General features: G+C 39.9%; 1 protein-coding gene and 1 long non-coding RNA gene across 6 annotated transcripts in view; one reads left to right on the top strand and one right to left on the bottom strand.

The window, feature by feature from the left end:
* EYA1 (EYA transcriptional coactivator and phosphatase 1) overlaps window positions 1-25477 on the top strand; it is a 418629-nt gene that overhangs the window by 4369 nt on the left and 388783 nt on the right. The gene's annotated exons all lie outside the window — the stretch shown is intronic.
* The window catches only part of LOC111093119, a 37603-nt gene continuing 29117 nt past the window's right edge, over window positions 16992-25477 (bottom strand). The window contains exons 2-6 of one of the 2 annotated variants that reach the window (XR_005381088.1): window positions 23168-23358; window positions 21698-21776; window positions 20740-20790; window positions 17851-17973; window positions 16992-17145 (exon numbers count right to left, since the gene is read on the bottom strand). This is a non-coding gene — a long non-coding RNA (uncharacterized LOC111093119). Of the gene's footprint in view, window positions 17146-17850; window positions 17974-20556; window positions 20791-21697; window positions 21777-23167; window positions 23359-25477 lie in introns of those variants that run through there. The other variant, XR_005381087.1, reaches the window with a different exon arrangement.

Here is a 25477-nt window from a genome sequence, read left to right as displayed (position 1 = left end):
CTGTGGGTTGTCTTTTCACTTTCTTCATGATGTCTTTTGAAGTACAGAAGGCTTTAATTTTTATTAAGTCCAGCTTATCTAATTTTTTTTATTCTACGTGTATGCTTTTGCTTTGATGTTGTGTCTAAGAAATTGGTGTCCAACCCAACTCTGCTCCTGGATGTAAACCTCTCCCCCACTCCCCCCATGCCAGCCTTTGTACATGGTATTCCTTCAGCATAGAACACTCTTTTGTTCCCCTGCTTCTCACCTGTTAATTTGAATCTACCCTTCGGCACTCAGCACAAACATTAGCTATTCAGAGAAGTCTTCCCTGACCTCTCCCTTCTACAGCACTGACACAGGTACAGCTTTTTCTTTGTTTGAATAATTGTTTTATGAATACTTCTCCCTCCTACTACACCTTAAGCTTCTCAAAAATTTGACCTATTTTTGCTTACTATTATATCCCCATACCTAAAAACTCCTCTTGGCACATAGGAAGTACTCAATATTTGTTGAAAAAAGAGTATATAACAAAGGAATGAAGTCTTAGGCTTCATTAAGAAGTTGTCATTTGAACTGGATACTGAAAGATGAGGTGCAGGGGTTTTGCAGGCAAAAAGGCAGGACAGAGAACTGCTGGGTGAAAGAATAGATACATACAGAGGAGTTAGGAAATGGTAAAGAACAGTGAAGGAGGCTGGCATGATGAGAAGTTCACTAAAGACAAATCATGGTGTGTGTGTGCATGCAAGTGTGGAGGTCTATGCCACTGAGCAGCTGACAGTAGAAGATCACAGATGGGGTGAGATGTTCAGATATATGTAGGACACTGGTAGCAGTCAGAGAAATGGGGGGCTGGGGCAGGAGGAGCCAATAGACCGTGAGATCTGCACAGAGACCATGCAATATTCTACTACTGCCTTCTCTCTCTCATCCTGGCATTTTGGGATGCATTTTGGGATGGAAGGTGTTGTACCTCCTAGGAGTTACGCTTTGCAAAAAACAGAGTCAAAGAGAAGAATCCAAAAAGAGTCAACCCTAATGATGGAATGATGTCAAACACCAGAGCCCCTGTTTAGGGGAGACAGGAGCCCCTGTTTAGCAAGCCCTCCATATCATTTGGATTATGACCTGTACGGAACAGGGTGCAGCCCTAGGGAGGAGCAAGAATTCCTGTGTTATTCTAGATTCATCATTCATTCAGTATTCAACTCCGCAAACCATGCAGTTCACAAATGGCAAACTAGACATATTTTAACATGGGAACAAGATTCCTCTAGCCCATCTAATAAAGAACCACAGAAATGCTAAGAAAGTTGAGTTGTGGTAGCTAAACTGCACGAACTAAATTACTCTTCCAAAAGACTGTCTAGGGGCACCTGAGTGGCTCAGTTAGTAAAGCACCTGACTCCTGATTTCAGCTCAGGTCATGATCTCGGGGTCGAGGGGCTAGCCCCTGGCCAGGCTCCAAGCTCAGAGTGGGTTTGGATTGGGATTCTCTTTCTCCCTCTCCCTCTGACAGCCCACCTCCCTACTCATGCTCTGTCTCTAAAATAAATAAATAAAATCTTAAGGGGTGCCTGGTGGCTCAGTCAGTTGAGTGTCTGCTTTAGGCTCAGGTCATGATTTCAGGGTCCTGGGATCAAGCCCCCAGCTGGGCTCCCTAATCAGCAGGGAGCCTGCTTCTCCTTTTCTCTCTGTAGCATCCCCTGCTTATACTCTTACATTCTCTATGTCAAATAAATAAATAAAACCTTAAGAAAAAATATATAAGACCTTAAAAAAAGAGAGACTGTCAAATGGCAGTGTGTAGAATACTTTGAGGTATCACGTATTTCTACTCTCCCTTTTTTCCTTTTTGATCACATATAAGAAAAAGTTGTGAAGTTTATAGTTTCAGTAAAATGAAAAAGATTGTGTTTGTAAAATATTTCATCATTTCTGTTTTTACTCTGGCAAAAATCTTTTAAGTTTACCTTCTTAAATTGGATCTTCTTGGCTCATTGCAACGATTTATTTATGTTTTTGTTGTTTCTATTGGCATTTCAAAGATTGGATTTTTAAGGTGCTTAACATAAAATAAATTCACACACTGATAAGTTTGGAACCTAGCAAAATTTGAAAACCACATGTTCGCAATGAAACAGGGAGAACTCTGAAATTCACAAATCCAAGTGAAACTTAGGATGAAACCAGAAATATTGCAGAAATGTCTCTGTGTTCAAGAGTTTGAGTCTGTGTGCGTTGGTCTGCCCTCTTTCACTTATGTGATGGAAAATACCAAAAGCTACAAAATGAAGTCGTATGGAGAAATAAGCCTGGAATTAAAGATTCCCATCTAGCCTCTAAATATCCTTTCTGGTTATTGTTCTTGTTGCCTATCTTATTCCACACTTCATGACATTATTTTCCCCTAAAAATTAAATGCCAAACTCTACCCTCTCTTCAATTTATCAGCTAATTTTGGTGGTGTGGAACAGAAGCTTTGCTAATAATATCTCTGCAACGAAGTTTATTTCTGTGTTTTCTTTTGATTTGTATTGACCTGACTTATTTGTTCAATTTTTGTTTCAGATAAATATTCCTGCAGATCTTTGCAGGTTTGCATTAAAGAAAAAATAATGCTCTCTAGACATTTTTCTGGGCCTGAGAGTTCATAAATTGTAGGCTGGCATTTTTAGCCTTAATATATGGTAAAAATAAGTCTGTGTTGATATTTTGGTCGTGATTTAAAACTACTGTCTCTTATTTTTAACATTGATAAATGAGTCCTTTTATTTTCCTTCATTCCAGTTTATTTCATATGCATGCAGTTTAAAAGGCAAGACATGCATTTTCCATTCTGGCCACTTGAGGGAATCAGACTTTAGAAATGGCAAATAATTTAGATCATTATTTCAAAAGGTAGGAGAATAAATATTTATTTGTTGACAAAATGGTTCTTGTGTCACTTAGACATCATGAAGATCACAGAACTCAAGTTCTGAGATAAATTACTCTTTATATACTCTATATCCAGGTGGAAAAGAGGAATTGCTGATGAATGGGAGTCCGGGGAGGTACTAAGTGAGGGCCCCACACACAATTTATGATCAGCACTCTTGGACTTCAGAATGATTAATACCGTCAATTCTCACTGGAATAAGAGCTGTTTTAGCCCAGGAGAGGACTGTATATTACTGTTTATAGAAGCAGATAACATCAAAGTAACCCATGGCTTGTGTTAAGCAAATACAAAATTCTGGGTCAACGCAAATTAATCCTAAAGGAGTAAAGGAAAGTTCTTAATGACTGTGAGATCTATACATTATCACTTTTCATTCAAGTGGTGGAAAATGGTTAGACCTATTGATGAGATTTGCAACTGGTCTCCTTTACTGCATTGTGCTAACAGCTGTATAATAACATATTCTCTGATAAAGAGCCTTATTATCTATACATCTGTAGTTTGTTAATGAAGTGTAGAAGTCTATGCAATTTTAAAATTACATTCGGGAGCTTCTGGACCATTTTCATATTATGTTTCACAACAAGAATGCAGCAAATCATATTATACTTTATATATTCTTACACTTTAAGTGGTCGTGTGGATGGATGAATTAAAGACTGTTCTCTTATCTACATTATACAAAACAGATGTTATTTCAAGGGCATATCATAAAGAGATTTTTTTTTTCCAAATGATGTTACTCGGTGAGTAACAATATATCCCTTTGATTTTAGGAAGATGGGAAATTTGTAAACAAAAGGAAAATATATGTAGATATTAATATTTAAGTGCTGTATGAACACATTCTAAAAAAACATTTTGGGGATTTTGAGTGCAATTCAAAGGAACTGTGGATAAAGTAAGTTCCTCAACAAACATTTTTATATTTCTCTTCCTGTATAGTTGTTTTTCACTTTAACACGTCTTTATTCCCAAATTCTTAATTATTTCATGGCCCCATTTGGGTTAGGTCACATATCCATCTTACTATTTCCAAATGAATTATGGAACGCCAAGCCTTTTCAGATAAGCATAGTAATAAATTAAAATTTATTAAAATCAGCTTCACGTCCTCTGCCTGACATGAAGTATATAAAGTAGAGTTTCCCTTTTTTCCCCCTACTGCTTCAAGTCATACCAATTTCAAAAAGGTAGGAATCTGATGGACTTGAAATTCACATCCTTTCTCTTCTTGTTCGGATGTTGCTAAAAGTTGCAATAGATAATTGGCAGACTAAATAATTTGCTAATTACTTAATCCAATCCCTAATAGAGTAAATTGATTTCCTTTGGAAAACACTTACTCATAGGAAAAATAAATTAGTCAAATGAAATTACTCTGTAGTAAAGTTTTTAAATTATTTTAATACTTAAAGATTATTTTACGTAAGTCGGTGGCTTAAACTCAGATTCCTAAAATTGGTATTTGACCATAACTTGTATTATATAATTTAGAGCAAGACGATTATCTTAGTCTAAATGATACCGAGAGAAATTATATTATCCCAATGAGTGTTCCTATGACATTTTTATTATTCAGTGTTTACTGAGTTGTGTGTATTTCTGACAAGTCATGTAAAATTAGGACTCACTTTGTTCTACCTAATTATGAAATAGTCCAGGCTTAACCACCCTGAATTTGAGCATTCCAAAACTAGTCTTTAAAGTGCTGACTGCTCACGCTTAAAATAGCTGCGTGCATTACAGAATCGTGAATGTGTGCCATTTCTGAAGTGATTTTCTTGAAAACTTAAGTCATAACGTAAAAGATGTTATCGCATTCAATTGTTTACATTCTTTCTCTCCTAGGCCACATTTTTAACGTCATGATCCAAATGCTTTATAGGTGCCCCTAATGATTGGCAAACAACCAATCAGCGTGGACAACCAAATCCAGTGACGTCTTTCTGACAAAAAGTGTTACTGTTACATGAGCAGGCTCTTTGTATACCATTTTTATTTGTCAAAGCAAGTCACTTTTCTGGACTTTCGAAATGGCATCTTCCCAACCAGGGCAGATAGAACCCCATTTAACAGATGAGAACCCTGAGTCCCAATGGTCCAAAGTTAAGCCTGAGTCACAGAGTCCAGGGTCAAACAGCAAATTATGCTGCTTCAGGAACAGTGTCCAGGTATTTTGACACCTAGTCAGGGATTCTTTTCCTAAGCCAGTTGCCCAAATGATTCGCACAGTTTTAGTGAAGTTATTTCCAAAAGCTCTGCTTGCTTGAGTAACAGATTATTTCAACATGTCTATAAATATTATTCATATTAGGTAATAGACAGCCGTTGGGATTCTGATTTGGCTGCAATCGTTGTTGATAAAAACCCCTGATAAAGATGCTGCCCCAGAAATAGTAACCAGTGTAGTAGACTATGAGGATGTGACGTTTTTTGTTTTGTTTTACTGCCATTTTATATTCAGGGAAGAAAGGAATTCCTCCAATATGTACCAATTTTCTTAAACAAAACTTTGTAAACTGTGTATTTATATACGTGTTTACTTCCAGTGTAGGTTTCTAAGCTAGTATCTTTAAGTAAGCAGTAGCACTTTACCTTTCGGCTGTGACATGGTAATGAATTAGCTCAACTTTTGTCCAGCGTGTCTTCCATTATCCTGCTCCCCCCCCACACACACACACAATCTAATACCTTATATTTTCCTACTTCTTATAAGGGGTAATAAAGACAGTGCTCCTTGACTGGAATAGCATAGGATGCCAGCATGCTGTTTATTACGATGTTTATTCCACCCCCATTAGAATTTGCAACTGTCCCTTTCCTTGGGTTCTTATCAGTCATTTTAACGGTACCAGCCACTTGGGCTACCCTATCCATTGAGTTTATAGTGACTGTAAATCTATTAAGCCACAATTTGCACATAATAAAATGAAACAGCGAGTAGTTAAATGAAAGGCTCAATTCTGAGCCGCCGAACATTTTCCAGGAAAAGTCATTGAAACTGCTCCTGCTACTGCTCTCTGCCTTTGAGAAATTCAATCATGCTGATTGAGGAAACCTGGAGAGAGCTGGCTGTTCCTTCCTCCTGCTCATAATTGCCCTGTAGACCATTTAATCATCTGTAGATGAAACAAAGCTGGTGCTGTACAGGGCCGGAAACAAAGGCATGTGCTTATCAATTGCTTCCTCCCCACCCTGCAGAGCCAGCACCCATCCCTGAGCCGACCTGCCGTCGGGCGGGGGAGCTGCAGGCAGACTGGATCTTCCGGTTGTCAGTGCGGTGGCCTTCCTGAATGCCTTTATTTTATTACAGTAAAGCACACACCAGCCAAGTTTTTAAGAGCTGAGTTCAGAGCAGAGAATGAAGTCTTTCTACTTGCTGGAGAATGCAGATGGGCATAGATATACCAGCAAGACAAGAACTTGCCAGGTACTGACTTGACAAGAAGAAATTAGAGAAATCCTGGCATCGACCGTGCAAAACAAAGTGACCAGGAATGGCCATCTGCAAATAAATTTCACTGCAAGCGTGACACATACCTCTACTACAGATATTATCCGTAACATAAACAACCAGGTGCTATGTGTGCATATTTTGGTACATCCCCCTGAAAGCTTAATTTTTTTTTTTTTTTTTTTTTTTTTTTGCGTTAGCAGCCGGTTTCACTGCCCCATGTTGGTGGGTGACCCTGGCCCCTAGCACACAGAAGGTCTGGTCAGGAACCACATGCCCAGTTTTATTAAGTAAGAAAAGAAGGCAGGCTGGCAAGTGGAGACATTGAGAACCAGAAAACCTGATACATCATACTAATTGACTTGGAATATTAGCTCTGTGTAGAGCCACAAAATGCCTTTCCTCCTGGGTATAGACAATTTGGCCAACACCTTAAGCCCCATAGGTAACTCTGCGAGGCTGTCATAAACTGCGATACCTAATTTTAAGAATAAAGTGGGATGGACATTTTGTTTACCAAAGAATTCCATAAAGAATAGTTACAGTTTGGAGCTGTCCATTTGATTACTACAAAACAATCTTTTTCATGTTTTTCGTTTTTAAGGTCTTCTTGTCAGTAGGAAATTCGTAGGGGATTTTAATTCTAAAAAAAAAAAGAAAACACTCACTTCTGGCTAATGTGTGCCAATTAAGTTCTATTCATCGAATCAACAGTTTTCTGTTACCTGTTCCTTCAGGTAGAACAGAGTCTGATAGCCCTGCTCTTTCCCAGGCTTCTGTGCAAGGACCTTTGCTGCCTGCAAACAGTAGGGACACCTGTTTTCTGAGCAGGGAAGGCCAGCATCTGAAATCTTAGGAATGGGGCTGCTTTTGAAAAAGGGGTGCTTGATAAGGCAGCCACTGTGATAGGCAGCGGAAATTTGATAATGAAAGGAGATGCTTAATAGATTAATCTGGTGTGATTTGCCAAAACACAGGGTTTTCTGGAAGATTATCCACACTCGCAATAGGAAGCCCTTTGTTTTGTGAAAGTCTCCACTTATCATTGTATTCTTTATCTCAATAAGAAACATAATGGTTTACTTGTTTACATGCATGGTAGATATATTCAGAGCTGGGCTGTGGGGCTGTGAACTCCCTTTCATTTGAAATGTTTCCAGCATGCAGGTTATTAGCTGAGGGGGAACAAGCAGTTGGACACATATAAAATTTAAATCTGCCTTGCTTAGATTGGCAGAAAGGACTGTTATTTCATCCACTGGGAAAAAGGTTTTATTTCCTGCTCAAATACTTTCGGAGGAAAATCACAAGCTCATTTGTAGCCATCATATATGAATGTGTATATATTTTTAGAGCTTAAGTGGTCTGTCTACAGAAATGGACTTCTTGCTGTCAACCGGTTATTTTCCACTAATTTCAATTATTTCATTAGCTTGTCTTACTCCTTCTGTTTTGTTCAACTTACCATAAAGTGTGACTTCTGCCTTTACATTATTTACATTGACCGTGTGGTTCAAATCTAGCCCTTGATGCATCTTGAACAATACTGCTTTGGTTTCTGCAATTGATTTTTAAATATCTCACATATCCGGCAGGACAGGACTTCCAAAGCTCAGTGCTCCTACTCTGAAAATAAACAAAAGCATCCCCACGGTTGAACACAACTTGATTAAAGCTCTCACAGCTTTTTTTTTTTTCTTTAAGTAATCCTCTCTATTGACAGAACTCTTTTTTTGTTGTTGTTCTCTTACAAAATAAAGCTTGCCAGAGGAAATAAATATCTGTGCATCATTTTTTGCACAGATACAGAGTTTTATATGCCATGCTCCCAGCGTCTCCCTGCTGAGGTTCAAATGATTACATCTCTGATCTTTAGTAAGAACAACTAACACATATTAGCTGGTTATAACATGCCAAGCCATTGTGCAGGGGACTTTTTAGGTTGTTTTTTTTGTTTTTTGTTTTTTTTTTAATGTAATCCTCACAACAATTACTCTCCCCTTTACAGGTGAAAATGAATGTGAAAAGGTCAGTAATTGCCTAGGGTTGCAATCCAACAGCAACAAAATGAGGACTTGAACCTAGGTGCTTGACCATCTGGAGAGTGTGTTTCTGGCGACTCCATTTCTTTTCTTCTTGGATCACTTGACTTTCCTTGTTATTCAATATTTAAGGAAACTGAGAGTGAGGTAGGGGGTGGTTATTTTTTATATAAGTGTGTGAAGAAGAAATTATTTCCAACAAGAAAGTTTGGGAGGCATGTAGCATACATAACCCACTGCTTTTCTCTGCTGCTTTTTTGGCTGCCGTGGGAGACTTTAGGCCACTGAATGACCTTTGCCAGGAAGAGTCGTCACATCATATGAGCAAGAAGGAGAGACAGAAGGATATAGAAATGTATGAAGGAAAGATGGGGGTGAAAATCTGATAAACCTATCAAAAGACAATGAATCTCCAAAGAATTGTCTGTCTAGACCAACTGATGGCTACAAACAACAGTTGCTGGCTCGTGCAACTGAAAATGGATCCAGTGCTGGGAAAATTTACCCCCAGGTAACACATGGCACCATTTGAAAAATGGCATTGTGCCTTCTTCAAATACATTTAGAAGATGAAAGCGCTGGAAATCTAGTCTTCACATTTATAGTTTTTGTTTCATATTTTACAGTTGGTTGAGGCACATATGGCTTCTCTGTCTTTCGTTTCCAGCCCTCTAGTTAACCTAAATTGGGGCTATTCTTATTGAAAAATAACTTTTCACTGGGGGGGGGGCAGCTAAAGCTATATCACATACTTTGGAATTGCAGTCAACTGGTCAAACTTGAGCCTATGATTTCATCTTTCAAATGCTTTCTAAGATGGTCCCTAATTAACATATTTGCCTCAGAGTAGTATCGTTACATATTTTCATTTATTCAGCATTTGATTTCATTTTATATATGTGTAAAACTAATTTGACCCATTTTGATCAGTCTAAGAGCAGTAACTGTCCATCATTTCGGTATCTCGTGTAGAACATATTTTCAGTTTATTTATGTAAGGAATATGCCTCCTCTCAGTTGTGTTTCTGAATGGAAACGTATGGCTGCATGACCAGACCTGAAAACCGTGGTATTTCCTTTTCATAGATGTTAAAACACCATGAATAAGCAGGATTCCTCACCATCAAGCACCTTCATGGTTAATTAAATCTCTGCAGAGACACATAGAAGACTCGTGTCTCTGTGGTACAGTAATGGAGTCCCAGGGATAAACACAGGAACGAAATTGCTTGTTGGGCTTGGAATGTTTTCACTAGAAGCTGACTACTTCAAATAACTTTTTTTTGTTGACTCTAATTATTTACGTCGACTGGAATGATTTTATTTTCAGGAATAGCAATAGTCCTTTATCCTCCAAAATATTTTAGCAATGGGGAGTCCCAGATGAAAAAAATTAACATGAACAGTCACATTAAGTTCTGGCTGCAGATTTATAGAAAGCTTTGAATCACATTAAAATCTCCACTTTATAAACTTTTCTACTCAGTATCGAGTACAAGCCATGTGAGGTAGGATTATATTTGTGCCTTGAGCATTCAGGTCATTCTGTCTAGAGCAATATCTTATTTTCTTCCCTTATTATTATTGTCATGTTATTATTTATAATGTTTTGTTTATTGTTTCAATTATTTCTTAAATTTTGCTTTTTTGCTACAAATGTGCTTCCCCCACCCCCTGCTTTTTTTCTGTATAATAGACTGTCAGTTTTCTACAGAAGGATCACATCCTACCACACACACATTCTCCACAGCTTTCCCTGGGAAAATATACATCAATGTACTAAATATTTCTCAAATCTCCCTCTTGAATATATCTCTTCCACCATCAGTCTTATTCATTCTTCCTCATTTTTCACTGTGGCCACTGTAGCCCCTGCCTCATTTACTGCATCTACACCAGCCTCCTCCAGTCCGTTTTCCATGTTGCAATCCGAGGAGGTGTTCTAACAGCGCAAATCTGATCACCATTTTGTTTAAAACCCTTGAAGGCTTTCCATGACTCCCAGGATCAAGCCAAATCCCTCTAACCTGGTACAAACCCCAGCAGCCCCTTCTCCTGCTACCCTCTTGCTTTTTTCCTGCACGCCAGGGACACCGGCCTTCTTTCAGCACCTTGAGATCACTGTCTTTGTCCTCCTGCACGGATTCTGCACATGCTCTTCTGTCAACCTGGAATGGTCTTCCTTCTTCCTGTCACCTTCCTCGGAGAAGCTTCCCTTAACTTCTCTGATTCAATCACCCCTTTGTATGACCTCTCTGAGCCCTGGGAACCCCTATTGCACCAGTACCTTTATACTAACTTATGTGTCTCTCTCTTCCCTATTGGAGGTAAACCCCGACACTATCACTAGGATATGACCTCCCTATTGTCCTTATATAGCAGGCACTCAATAAAGACATATTAAACAATGAATTAATAGATTGAAAAATTAAATGCAGATTTTGCTAGGATATTTGAGTTAAGTTGCAAGTTAAATGAAACAACCTAAGCTGACAACTCTTTTCAGCATCAAGAATGAGACCGGTCTCATCTCACAGGTAGTGCTATCTGAGGCATAGTCAACAGATGGTGGAATAAGAGAGAGCAAATCTTCCTCTTGCACACCAACCTAGAGCTTGGGATCCCCACTGATGATATCTGTGTGAGGCAGGTTTATCATCAGCCCTTCTCAGGGATGTATCTTGCTGCTCTCAGCCCATAGGTCTCCAGAGCACACACTACACCTTCTAAATATGTAAACACCAGCATTGTGTTATCAGGTGAGCAAGCATAAAAAATTGCTTTAAGAAATAGTGTTCTGCCATCTTATTTATTCAACAAATTGGTTCTGTGCACACTGTGTGCCTTGCGATGAAGTTGATGCCCAAGAATGGTGAACTTTAGGAGAAAAAAATAATGTTATTGACAGTTGCAGTGAAGGCAAGGAAAAAAAGTCCTCAGCACCACTGAGAAGACTATAAGCCAGGATGAAAAAATCTTGATACCACTAAGGACATAAGTTTATTTACCCAAGGCTGCCAAGAGACTTGAGAAAGCCAAGCCCAATCAAGAAGTGATCAGCAAGACAGTGTGGTACTGGCACAAAAACAGACACATGGGTCAATGGAACAGAATAGAGAACCCACAAATGGGCCCTCAACTCTATGGTCAACTAATATTCAGCAAAACAGGAAAGACTATCCACTGGAAAAAGGACAGTCTCTTCAATAAATGGTGCTGGGAAAACTGAACAGCCACATGCCAAAGAATGAAACTGGACCATTCTTTTACACCAGTCACAAAGATAAACTCTAAATGATTGAAAGATCTAAATGTGAGACAAGAATCCATCAGAATCCTAGAGGAGAACACAGGCAACAGCCTTTTTGAACTTGGCCAGAGCAACTTCTTGCAAGATACATCTATGAAGGCAAGGGAAACAAAAGCAAAACTGAACTATTGGGACTTCATCAAGATAAAAAGCTTCTGCAAGGCAAAAGAAACAGTCAACAAAACTAAAAGACAACCTACAGAATGGGAGAAGATATTTGCAAATGACCTATCAGATAAAGGGCTAGTACCCAAGATCTATAAAGAACTTATCAAACTCAACAAATGATCCAATCATGAAATGGGCAGAGGACATGAACAGAAATTTCTCCAAAGAAGACATAGACATGGTCAACAAGCACATGAGAAAATGCACTGCGTCACTGGCCATCAGGGAAATACAAATCAAAACCACAATGAGATACCACCTCACACCACTGAGAACAGCGAAAACTAACAAGACAGGAAACAACAAATGTTGGAGAGGATGCGGAGAAAGGGAAACGTTCTTCCTTGTTGGTGGTGATGCAAACTGGTGCAGCCACTCTGGAAAACTGTGTGGAGGTTCTTCAAGAAGTTAAAAATGGAGCTACTCTATGACCCAGCAATTGAACTACTGGGTATTTACCCCAAAGATACTGATGTGGTGAAACACTGGGACACTTGCACCTCAGTGTTCATAGCAGTAATGTCCACAATAACCAAACTGTGTGAAGGAGCCATGATGTCCTTCAGCAGATGAATGGATAAGGAAGATGTGGTGTATATATATACAATGAAGTATCAATCAGCCATCAGAAGAGACGAATACCCACCGTTTGATTTGACATGGATGGAACTGGAGGGTTTTATGCTGAGTGAAATAAGTCAATCGGAGAAGGACAATCATCATATGATTTCACTCACACATAGAATATAAGAAACAGTGAAAGGGATTATAAGGGAAAGGAGGGGAACTGGGTGGGAAAAATTAGAGAGGGAGACAAACCATGAGAAACTCTTAACTCTGGGAAACAAACAAAGGGTTGCGGAAGGGGAGATGGGTTGGGGGGATGGGGTAACTGGGTGACAGGCACTGAGGAGAGCACCTGATGGGATGAGCACTAGGTGTTATACTGTATGTTGGCAAATTGAATTTAAATTTTAAAAATGTAAAAGAATTAAAAAAGAAGTCTTATCCTCAGCCATTCCACCAATGAGCTGCTATAATGACAACCCATTAAGACTAGGGGAGACAGGGGATCCCTGGGTGGCTTAGCTGTTTAGCACCTGCCTTCGGCCCAGGGCATGATTCTGGAGACCCAGGATTGAGTGCCGCATTGGGCTCCCTGCATGGAGCCTGCTTCTCCCTCTGCCAGTGTCTCTACCTCTCTCTCTCTCTCTCTGTGTCTCTGATGAATAAATAAATAGACTTGGGGTAGACAGCTATTCAACAATCTCAAGGTGTTCCAGGCCCTGTGCTCAGGTCAGAATTTCTGCCCTCAAGATCCTTGTTATCAACCAAGGCGGTCTGAAAGATGAAAGACTTTTCTCATACTAAGAGTTGGAGAACTGAAAGAATTCTTCACAGAGGAAATTACCCTTGAGCCAAACCTTACAGGGAGAGTAGAGTTCACCAGGTAAAGTCAGGGATGAAGAACATCTCAGGCAGAGGAAAGAGCTTGACCCAGAACAGGAAGATGCAAGACTAAGGCAAATCCAGAGAGCTGAAGCTCATTCGTTGTAGCTGGAGTTGCGTGTGGAGAACGGGTCAATGAGGGAGTTAAAAGGATGCTGCTCATTATCCATAGTGGATCAAGGATGGGAAGAATAGCTGTTGTCCTTCCTACGTGGTGTCCATGTGGTGTCCACATGGTGTCTTTTCTCTTCAGGTAATCTGCCCTCTAGTGACCCTTCTTGCAACTTGCAGGGTTGCAACATCCGCCCTTCTGTCACACAGTGATGGAGCATTATGTGACAATGGAAATGGACAATCTTGAGCTCCTACTATTAGCATATTAGTTTTGTATTGTTGCATTTGCAATTTGTAATTTGCAATTACCAAAATTTAGCTGTTTAAACAACAAAAATGTATTATCTCACAATTTTTCTAGGTCAGAGATCCAGACATGGTATGGCTATATTCTCTGCTCAGGGTCTCACTAGGATGAAATCGGTGTCAGCCAGTGCTGCTGTTCTCATTTGAGCCTCTGGGTTCTCTTTCAAGTTCATGATTATTGGAAGAACTCATCACTTTGGATTGGCCAGAATGACATCCCCATTTCTTTACTCCCTCTCAGGCAGGGGACACTCTCTAGAAACCACACATAGCTCTTGCCTCCCAGCCCCTTGATCGTCAAGCCAGCAGGCATGCTTCAGATCCTTCTCATGCCTTGGGTCTCTGACTTCTTTTTTACCAACTGGAAAACACTCCCTCCTTTTTAAAGGGCTCGTGTGATTTGGTTCAGCCCATCCAGATAATCTGCTTATTTTATGAGCATATAACATAACCAAAATATGGGAGTATAATCCATCCTATTCATAGAGATTATGAATATAACAGGGCAGGCAATCTTGGGAATGTTAGAATCTTCTAATTCTGCCTACCACAAGGAGCCACTACAATGGCTATGATTCAGCTTTTTGTAAACGAGAGTGCAGTGACAATAAAAAGGCCCCTTGAAACTACCACCCACCCCCTAACCTTTACCCCACTGGCCTACCACCCCTAACACTGAAGTTCTTCTACAGATGTTATTTCTCTTCTAGGTTAACCAACAAACCAAAGGACACTGTGTGTAGGCGCTACCTACTGACCAAAAGGAAAAGGAAGACAATAGCTGGAGGATCCTTCTGCTCCAGTTCTTTCATATGGGCATATTCTCATGCACTGGTCTGTTGGAATCACTGGTTACTAACTTGGATACTCTAGGAGAAGGTTGTTACTTTTCACTGTCATGTTCATCACCCTTCCTCTGGCAAGCAGTCTTAATTTCCTTTGGGGAACTACCCCTGTCTCTAAGTCTGTGGGACTTGGGTGGAAATAATCCCCTGCCTAGTAATCAGGGGGATGTTGGACCCAGACCTGCCTGTGAGGATACAACAACTCTTTGGCCACAATGATTTCCCCATGGATGTGCATTTAACCCAGACTGAGTCAACTAGTACCAACAAGTCCCAAATTTTCACTAGAACTCTCTGGAAAAAAAAGAGCTCTCTTTTATTGGTGCTGGAATGCCTCAAGCAGAGTTTCTTAACTTCCAACACTATTGGCATCTTGGGCCCAAAAATATTTTGTTGAGGGAAAAGGTTGTGCACTGTAGGGCATTTTGCAGCATCCCTAGCTTCTATCTACTAGATGTCAGTAGCCATCCCCACCCCCATTCCCAGTTGCAACGACCAAAAATGTCTCCACAAATTGTCAGATGTCCCTTAGAGGGCAAATTCACAAACTATGGAGAACTTCTGACTTAGAGCTACTTGCGTCCCTCTTGCCACCAGGAGGAGAGAGTCTGCTTGAGAGTCAAACCAATATAGAAAACAGACCTGTAACATGTTGGGGAACAAACTTTTTTTTTCCTTTTTAAAGCTTTTATTTATTTATTCATGAGAGACACACAGAGAAGCAGAGACATAGGCAAAGGGAGAAGAAGCAAGATCCCTGTGGGGAGCCGGATGCGGGACTCGATCCTAGGAACCTGGGATCACCACCTGAGCCAAAGGCAGACACTCAACCACTGAGCCATCCAGATGCCCCAATGAACAAATTCTGATGACACCAGTTGAACACTTTTGAATCTTTTCTTATGGGATATACCATAGACTTTTTAGTTATATACAACAATATATTCCTTTCTTTGCTTAAGCCTATTTGATTTAGGGTTTGTTTGTTTTTTTAACTAAATCAGGCACTTTGGATGACATATAGCCTGGGAAAAAAGAGGCCAAAACATGGATTTCAATCCATCCAATTCTAGTAATAGGAGTCTAGGTCAAATGCATAGGAAAATGAGCTTCTTAGAGGAAAAGTGTATAGAACTAAATGATAAACTTCATCAAATTCATAATGCTGTCTTTTCCTTGCCTAGAACACTTCACTTCAAATTTGTCCTCATAGTCAAATAAGTAGTAATTTCCTGACTGATGGCCATCATAAGCCTCTGAAAGAAGCTTCCCAAAGAGGTACTAAAAAGTGTATTTAGTAGGACTTTTTCAAGTGCAATTTAGAGAAGCCAAACCCAAATTAGCTGAAAGAAATGATATTTAACCTCTCTCTCTCTCTCTCTCTCTCTCACACACACACACACACACACACACACACACACACACACAAAGGCCAGGGAGACCTAGACATGGAGCTGGCCCAAGAGTAACTGAAACCATTCTCCTTACTTTCCTCCAATCTCTGCTATTCCCTGAACATCAATTTATACCTCCCTTGATGCAAAATAGCTTCTTAAGATGGCACAAAACATAGCTACCAATGGCTCCCAGTATTCTGTCCCCAGGCCATAAAAGAGGGACCTCCCACATTTCTATATACCTTAAGTTCCATCATTTTAGCCCAGTGAACAGACTTGGAGCTGGTACCTTTTCTTGGATCAATCAACTGTGGCCATTGGGTAGGCTACCTCGATGGGCCGTGTGCCTCCTCTCCCTAACTAGTGCTGTGGGGTTATATAAGGACAAAACCAACCCCTGTAGTAACCATGTGGACTGGGTCAGGGGGTGTTCCTGGAAAAAGTAGGAAGGAGCATTGAGCCATCATTTTGGAAGGAGGGCACTCAAAGGAATATTATTTGAAACTTTTTCCTTGAAGTCCAAGCAATTAATATTAGGTCTTGCTATACTTATATTGTTTCTTCGAGGTTACTTTAGTTCAGTCCATTAGCAACTTGGATAGGGCATAATGATCCTAAGATGCATAGCCCTGTGAAACAAAATGAAAAAGAAAAGAAAAAGGCTTCCCTGAACACAGCAGAGCCGCATTAATGGTGGCCTTGTTCAATAAAGCTTATAGATATAACTGATAGGACTCAGCCCAGACATTGAAAGTGGTATCTATAGCAGGTCCAGATATCAGAGCCTCACGGCCTTTTTGGAAAGATCCATTGTTTGTAGACCTTTAGTGGGATCTGGATCTTGGTGCCCTGTTGATGCCAGAGTCTGTCTACTTGCTTCCCAAAGGACTTGCTGGATTGTTGGATGCAGTACAAATTCCCCATGTATTAATGCAGTTGAGAAACGTTGACATGTTCTTTTTTTAAATTTTTATTTTTTGTAAACCCAATTACACAATGGCTGGGGCGAGAGTGCAGGAGGAGAGGGGAGGCTGGAGGAGCTGCTGGCCTAACAGAATGCTCCAGTTTTCCACAGAAAAGAACAAATCCTCCGTAAACCCACAAGCTGATTCACATCTTCTTGACCTTACAAAGATAACCAGAAGGGAAATTTTTATTTGATGAGTTCTGAGCCCTGGTCCTGAAAACTCATTAGTATCTTGAAGAAAGAAAGGGTGGGGGGGAACCCTCAGCTATTCCACTTATTCTTACTACTTGCACATAGGTCAACAAGGGTGGTTAGAAAACTTGTAAACTACAAAGCAGCAATTACTAAATATTTTCTCTGCAAGAACAAATGAGCTTGACGAGGATTCTAGCCTAAACTAGAGCCAAAAGAAATTTTTAAAAGCCAGGCCAACACTCAGAGCCAAATGGAGGAAGATGTGTTGTTCTTCCCTTCCTACTTTTGGGAAGAAATGATATGTAGATAAGGACAGCATACAATATTTCTCCATCTAAGCTACCAAGTCTGGTTTTACTTCTTAGCAAAAATGCATCAGAGCAGAGTTAAAGCTAGAGAAAGGTGCAAATTGAATTGGTTTTTAGCCTAGTTTTTAAAGTCTTAGACCTATTCATCCAAACACTGCTTTTCAAACATTTTTTCCCTAATGGTTCCACATGTAACCTATTCTGAACCCCAAAATATAAAACAGAAAATGCGGAGCTGCTATAGCTAAAATGGAGGGGAGAGGTTCAGAGTTCCATGTGCTTGGCTTCATATCTTCCCTTTGGACTCCACAGAGAACCACTGACCTAAATCACTCTTGAGTACCTGGACAAAAGTCATACCATGGTCACTCCTAGACCCTTGAGATATGGGGCAGATTCTCCAGATGGCGCCTTGGGTCAAGCCTGCCCTCATGTTCCTGGTACCCAGGGGGTCGTGACACCTTCATGAAGATGCAAGTAACGCTGCAAGCCAAAAACAGAGGACTTGAAAATACAGACTGGACCACCTGCAAAAAGTGAGCTAGCCAATTTCCCACATCATGGAATGAGGCTACATTTGTAAAGAAGTAATTGGCAGTCCTCCCCAGTCCTAGACAAGCACAAAAAGACCACATTCCTGCACTGATCAGCAAGCCTGCCCTTAGTCCCTATCTGGGAAAATCCAATATTTGTCCCAAAGACTGAAGACAAAAGATAGAGGGATTGAGAGTCTCCTTGTCAGGGTGGCCCAGGTTATGCAGCTTTCAGGCCAGGCCTCCCCTGGAGTCCCAGCTGTCAAGCAGCAGTGAAGTCAGACTGAGATGATGGAACCACAAACAAATGGGATGTGTAGGATCTGTGAACCATCTTGTTACCTGATGGCTTGCTACCTATGGGCCGTAAGAACTGAAATTTGATCAATATAAAATCTTACGAGAACAATTTACAGGTTTTTTTTTTCAGAATACAGATTCACTAGGCTAAAATTGCAAAATTTTAAATCCCAATCCAATTGCATTTTAAGTTTTATTAAATTTAAATTTAAAATAGTATATAATCTGTAAACCACTTTCATTTGCCCCCTACAGTGTCCTGGGGAGGTAGACAGCTGATAGTTGCTATGTATTTGCTCATACTTAACATATCACAAACAGAACTCCTTGTTTTGTCTACCCAAACCCTTCTCTCCTTTACTTACCCCACAGTCTCCAGTTATTTGTTAAATCTCTTTTTTTTTTTAAAGATTCTATTTATCCATTCATTAGAGACACAGAGAGAGAGGCAGAGACACAAGCATGAGAGACACACGGAGAGAGAGAGAGAGAGAGATTGAGGCAGAGACACAGGCAGAGGGAGACTCAGGCTTCATGCAGGGAGCCTGATGTGGGACTCTATCCAGGGTCTCCAGGATCATACCCCAGGGTGAAGGCGGCCCTAAACCGCTGAGCCACCTGGGCTGCCCTATTTATGCTAAATCTTAAGAATCATCCTTAATTCTGTCCTTTCCTTCATATCTACATTCAGTGAATTAGCATATCTTGTCAGTACCACTTCCAGTATATATTCTTAATCTGACCACTTCTTTTTTTTTTTTTTTTTTACTTATGATAGTCACACAGAGAGAGAGAGGCAGAGACACAGGCAGAGAGAGAAACAGGCTCCATGCACCGGGAGCCCGACGTGGGATTCGATCCCGGGTCTCCAGGATCGCGCCCTGGGCCAAAGGCAGGCGCCAAACCGCTGCGCCACCCAGGGATCCCCTGACCACTTCTTGTCATCCCAAAACCCTAGTCTGAGGCATCATTGTCTTGTTTTGTCTTGTCTTCTTTTCTTTTTCCTTTTCTTCCTTTTTTTCTTTTCCTGCATACTCTCCATTCTTCAGGTAGACATCAAAGTGATCTTCTCAAAGCCTAAATCAGACAGTATCATTACCCTACATAAAACCTACATGGGGGGGATCCCTGGGTGGCGCAGCGGTTTGGCGCCTGCCTTTGGCCCAGGGCGCGATCCTGGAGACCCGGGATCAAATCCTACGTCAGGCTCCTGGTGCATTGAGCCTGCATCTCCCTCTGCCTCTGCCTGTCTCTGCCTCTCTCTCTCTCTCTCTCTCTCTCTCTCTCTGACTATCATAAATAAATAAAAATAAAAAAAAAACCTACATGGGGGATGCCTGGGTGGCTCAGTGGTTGAGCGTCTGCCTTTGGCTCAAGGCATGGTCCCAGAGCCCTGGGATTGAGTCCACATCGGGCTTCCCTTGAGGAGCCTGCTTCTCCCTTTGACTATGACTCTGCCTCTCTGTGTCTCTCATGAATAAATAAATAAAGTCTTTTTTTAAAAAATCCACAGTGGCCCATTATACCAAAAAAAAATCCAAACTCTTAACCATTCTCTAAAATTCCTAATAATGTAAAAAATCATCACCTACAAGTTTTACCTTCTACTCCCAAGCCTTACCTGCCTCTAGCCAGATTGACCTTCTTTCTTTTTCTCAAACTCACACTCATTTCCATACTGGGTTTTGGCAGTGCTATTTCCTCTACCTAGAAAATTCTTCCCTCTGATTTTTGCATGGCCATCTCCCTTTTATCATATATATCTCAGGACAAGTATCACTCCTTTAAAGAGTCATTTTGACCACATGACCATGGCCTTTGCTATCCCACCCACACATGCTCTGTGTCATTGATGTATCTTATTTCCTTTAGGATATTAATCGATACTTAAAATTAGCCATATAGGGCAGCCCGGGTGGCTCAGAGGTTTAGCGCCGCCTTCAGTCCAGGGCATGCTCCCGGAGATACAAGATCGAGTCCTGCATCAGGCACCCTGCATGGAGCCTGCTTCTACCTCTGCCTGTGTCTCTGCCTCTCACTCTCTTTCTCTGTGTGTGTGTGTCTCTATGAATAAATAAATAAATTGTAAAAAATATAAATAAATAAAAGTATCCATATGTTTTTATTGAAATATTTATTCCATTTTTCCCATAATACAATGTAAAATTTATGAAGCCTAGAATTTTGTCTTTCTGCTCTACTTCTAGTATCTAGAACTGTGTCTATCACATAATAGACAATAAATGTTAGTCAAATGAATGAATTTGTTCTCCCTTAACAGTGGTACCAGGAACTATGCTAGGCCCTTTGTATATATTCTTTCAACAATCTTTAATAAGGGAGGCAGTAAAACACAATGGTAGAGGGTGGACTGTGGACTCTAGCATCAGAGTCCTAGGATCAAACCTCAACTCACCACTTATACTAGCTTGTAAAAGCTTGAGTAGTTGGATCTCACTTTTCTTACCTGGAAAAAATTAAAGTAATACTTACCTCATAGATACCCATGACATAATTAGAACAGTATCTTACCCATAATAAATATTTAATAAATGCTAGGTATTATCACATTATCTTACTTTATCCTGACAATAACCCAGCAATGGTTATCTGCATATTACATTTGAGGAAAAACTCTCATCCAGATAGAATAATGTCAACTCTAGTCCATGGAGCTAGAATGAGATGACAGAGGAGATGAGATCTCTGCCAAGACAATACTTTTAATAGTCTACCATGTTGCTTTACACAATGGACTGTTTCTAAGATTCTCAAGATTTCCAGGGAATCAAGACTACTGGAAATTCTCTTGTTCTCTAACCCTTAAGCAGGTTTAGAATCTTCTTTGGTAGACTACCCATTTGATAAGAATTCACCCTTATTTTCATGGTTTCAGTGACGGCATATTTGGTGAAAATTCAATTGATCCCCTGGGGCACAAAGATGGTCACTATATCTCAGCTAGACCAATAAAACATTCTCCAGGATTTTTGGACTTGCAACAAGTGAAAAATCTCAGATCAATTTCTGGCCATTCTTTGAAGGTATAAAATACAAAATGTAGGAGCTACTAGCAGTTACATTTCCCAGTATGCTTAAAAAAAATCTGGAGAGAGAATGCAGCAAAAAAATGAAAAATAAAGAAGAGTCTCAATAGTCTTTGGTTTCCTGATTCCTATTGTTCCTGAAGCCTGGTTCTTTCTCCATCATTCACAGTGTGAATGTTCAATTCTTCCTTGAATACCATGAGCCAGTTCCTATCAGGTTCAAGTTGACTTTATAACTTACTACCAAAATAGTCTCAAGTAAGAGACAGAAGAGTGTGAGTGCATGTGTATATATGTTTGTGATGCTCTAACATATTGAATACTTACTATATACTAAATGTGTCTTCTGTACTATGAAAGAGAATGATGCCTAAGATCTAGTCTCAGTTGAGTAGAATTCTTCACTCTAGTGGGAAAGAATAGATGCAAAAAGAACATTATTAAAGCTATGTAGTAGATATTATAACAAAAATATGTTTATGTTACAGGAGCACAGAACAAAAGCAGCTAAAGGAGAGGTGTCCAGGGGACTTTCCTATCATCATACTTTCACTATACACCTTACGCTTCTCAAATTATGCTTTCTCTCCTTGGAGAGTTCCCTTTCCTTCTCCCAATGTTCCTAAAGTTTCTAAGTATATCCATTGTCCCTGGACTGCATAATCCACTTACAATTTCAGTGACCATGTATTTGGGGGAACATTCTAACTATTTACAACCTACACTCTTCCTTCTATCTAATTCATACACATCATCTGCATTTCTCTCCATCCCCTAAAACTCAACATATTCCAATATGAATTTGTCACCTTCTTTCAGAACCTATTGCTTTTACATTCCTTTGCCCAGATTGAGGTACCATCAACCACTCAGTGATTCAAGCCAGAAAGCAGAAACATCCTTGAATGCTCCACCTTCCTTGTCCTTCCTTACCTGACCCCTACTAGCACAGTCTATGGCAAACCTTCATCATCTCTCCCAGGACTACTATAAAGATCTCACTAACCATCCTTCACACACATACTAGAGAGACCCCTAAATAAAAATTTGATCACATGTTTCCTAAACCTCTCCATGGTTTTCCACTGCCCTAGAAATTAGATGCCAAGTTCCTGTGAATGGGGTTCCTCTGACCACCATTTTTTAAGCTCATCTCCTGTCATTTTCTACTTCAACCACAGCCTCCCTAGGCTGAAATTCAAGTATTTTTCTAAATATGTCTGCTGTGTCATGACTATACTTTGGCATATGTCTAATTTCTATGTGGAATGTTCTTCTACCCTCCAACTTTTTCTCTCCTCTTATATACATAGTTGACTAAGGTAGACTCAACCTTCAGCACTTAAGTCAGGCATCTTTTTCTGCAGGAAATCTCTGATATTTAGGGCTATGGTAGGTGGCTCTACTTTGTGGTTCCATGATGCCCTTGTTAGCTCCATTTCTTTGTCCTGGCACTTACCATAGTTTGTTATAATTATTTTTCACTTAACTGCAAATTTCTAAGGACAATGACAGTATCTTATTCATCTTTGTATCCCTAGTCCCCAGAGCAGTTACTGGAGTGCATAGCAAGTCTTCAATAAGTGCATCATGGATTAATGAATGGATCAATGAGAGAAATAGTGAATGGGTGGATACATTAATATCCCTCTAACTCTCTACTCCTTTTCTATGATTAGCCCTGCCCAGATCTATGGGATCCCCAGATTGTCATTTACAGTCCTCTAAAATTGGGCAGGGTGGAAGAGTAGGGCTTAGGGTGAATACAAACAAGTTCTCCAGATTGTTCACACTTACCTGTGTCTCAGGCTTTTTCTCAGGGTACACACACACCAGCCCCTGCAGCATTACATTTATTGCAATCTCCTAATACATTTTATTTGTAATTCAACATCTCCTGCAACATTCAAATTCTTCTGTTCATACCTCCATTCATTATACAGCTACATATTGAGTAGCAGCAATGTGCTGAACAGTACGGTGTAGCCCTGCAAATACAAGTGTGTATATTTTAGCATTCATGCTTTTGAGATTACATTTTAGAGAAGACAGCTAGGTCTGATCCTGTCTAACTCTTTGATAAAGATAGAAAATGCCTCTCATAGTTCCCCACAGTCAGAGGGTAGGAGTGGCTGCCTATTGTGTTTGGGCAAAAGAGCAGTTTTCTCCTCTCTTCCTGATGCATGCATGCATTACTTACATGCCACCACCATTTCTTGGATTTTCCTCAGTCCCTTTCTTCCCTCAAATAAGTGTTTGGTTGAAGCCACACCCACAGCCTCCTCCACACCAACTCCCCCTACAGGTACAGGCATCACACTTGCTTCATCTGGTCAGCCAGGCTGCTCAAATGGAATAATAATCTCTACCTGTAGTGTAATGGTGATTTTAGGATTGAGCAGAGGCTACACTGGGGAAAATAGTGAGGGATCAGTGCTAATGGTAAGAGGGACTCAGAGAAACTGAAGACAAGAAAATTGAGCTATATAGTTCCACCAGTGAGCAACTTCCTTCTCTGCCACCTTTTTCTTGGAACAGCCAACAAGCAGAGGAAGGAAAGTTTAATGACACCATAGAGCTATTAGGGATTGGAGTCTATCTGCAAAAAGATTTGGAGCTATTATACATATGCAGCATAGGGTGATAAAAACCATAATTCTTTACAAAGATTCTTATATGAAAATAAAGTGGATACATGGAAGGATGAATGGATATATGAATATATTGATGTATGGGTGGATAATGGATTTATATTTCCCCTTTTAAAAATATTATGAGTCATCTTTTTAACATATTGTATACTACAAAAATGTTATATTCTCATATATCACAAATGTCTCCATATTGTGACAAATGTCAAAAATGGGTAATTAATCTTTCAATGGAATCATTCATGTGTTTCTAATCTTACTGATCTTTTTACAATACTCTCTTCCTTCAGATATATTTTAATAATGTAGTAGTTTCAGAAACTTGAATATTAAAAGAGAAGTGCCTTTATTTTGGCATAATATGATATCAGACAGCATTTTGAAACTTCCTTCTAATCATATAAAATGATTACCAAAGTGCCTGCCCAGCATGGTGCTGAGCACATGGTGGGTTTAAACCAATATGTTTAACATTGCTCCTTTCAGTCCCTTTAAATAACTTAGTCATTATTATCTTGTGTATGCCAATGAGACTTAAATAGTAATTAGGAACTAAATACAAAAATATCCCCACTATTCCCCATGATAGTTTAAGCATCCAGAGGTACATTTCTCCTCATTGTGATGGATTTTCTGAAGTCAGATTTTCTTGGGGCCAAATTACGGTTCTACTGTTTTCTAGCTGTGAGACCCTGGTCAAGTTACTTAACATCTTTGTCTGTAAAGTGGGGATAATAAGAAAATTGTTCTGAGGTGCCTTGGTGGCTCAGTTGGCTAAGCGGCTGCCTTTGGCTCAGGTCGAGTCCTGGGATCAAGTCCAGCATAGGGCTCCCTGCTCACTTGGGAGCCCAATTCTCCCTCTCCCTCTTTCTCTCCCTCTGCCTCTCTCCCTGCTTGTGTACTTGCTCTCCCTGTATGTCAAATAAATAAATAAAACCTTTAAAGAGAGAGAGAGAGAATTATTCTGATAATTAAATAAGACAGTAAGACATTTAAGGGCTTAGAACAGTGCCCTGCACATAATATATACTCTCTGAATACAGTGGTATGGTTTTTCATGTTACAAGCTATAGCAAAATGGGTTTCTTCATCTAAAAAGCACCTAGGATTTTGAAATGTACCAACCACAGCTCATAGACTAGAAACCATACATAGATACCACAGTAAGAGAAATAAAGCAATGTTTGAGCTACATAACTTTTACAGACTTCATGGGATTAACTGGCTTTATGTCTCTAAAATGAGCAATTAGCATTTTAGGAATATCTGAAAATATGCTTAATGCAGGTATAAAATAACATTTCCCACATTCTGCATGATGGTTTATGATTATAGAATTGAATTTTGGCCAAATAATATCAACCAAAAAGTAATTTAGGAGCAACCCAGAATATGTAATATAGAAATACTACATGCAACTAGAAAGTAAATTATGTTTTTCCGAGAATGTGAGAGA

The sequence above is a fragment of the Canis lupus genome, chromosome 29 (genome assembly GCF_011100685.1).
Source record: "Canis lupus familiaris isolate Mischka breed German Shepherd chromosome 29, alternate assembly UU_Cfam_GSD_1.0, whole genome shotgun sequence".
Classification (NCBI taxonomy): Eukaryota; Metazoa; Chordata; class Mammalia; order Carnivora; family Canidae; genus Canis; species Canis lupus.
This window is presented reverse-complemented; position numbering and strand designations above follow the sequence as displayed.